Source organism: Tigriopus californicus, chromosome 12, assembly GCF_007210705.1.
Source record: "Tigriopus californicus strain San Diego chromosome 12, Tcal_SD_v2.1, whole genome shotgun sequence".
Taxonomy (NCBI): Eukaryota; Metazoa; Arthropoda; class Copepoda; order Harpacticoida; family Harpacticidae; genus Tigriopus; species Tigriopus californicus.
The window spans coordinates 3,385,011-3,385,759 of NC_081451.1; positions in this window are offsets into that span (position 1 = coordinate 3,385,011).

The following is a 749-nucleotide window of genomic DNA, read 5'->3' on the forward strand; positions in this document are numbered from 1 at the left end:
AGATGGAAGTGACGATGGCCCATTTGCGCAAAAAGGTGAAAAACAGGATCGTCGTTGACCTCCATTATTTTTCAAGTTTTTCCTGAATTCAAGAATGACGTTCGTCCACATTGAGGAGGTGCTTGTCCGTAATCCAGTTCTATTGAAAGTGAAGATGTCAGACCTGTTCAAAACGTACTTCAACCAGCCGACTCAACTTTTGGAGGGTATGGCAATGAAAGGAACGAGAAAAAAGGGCCGAATCTCGTTTTGCATGTGCATTACCGGCTTTCAAGAACAAGAACGGGAGGGGTTGGGTGAGTGAGTCAGCAAACCCGTTTCCGTTCCGTCTGGCATATCACAAACGAGTCAGTCAGTCCTACGCGACTTTTGGGCTTGGACGGTTTTCAAGTGAATCGTTAGGTTGGTGAGAATGGACATCTTCGTCTCTGATCTCTTCCCAATTTTTTTTCCCTGGAGATTCCTCAGATCAGTCATCAATCTTGGGCTCTTCAAATATTCAAACCCTGACCGAAGCGAGACAGAAGGGAAAAAAGATCAGAAACCAATCATACTCGGCAGCTAATAGGGCGACCCTCCAAAAAGAGTTCTGTGTTAACGAGCTTGATGATAAAATGTGATTACTCCATGAAACGGAGGAGAGGGGAAAAATATTTTAACTCACACACAAAAGCTACCTCACTCCAACCACAAACCATACATGATCAGTAGCACTAGACAATATCTCTTGGGAATCACTCAACCTAGTC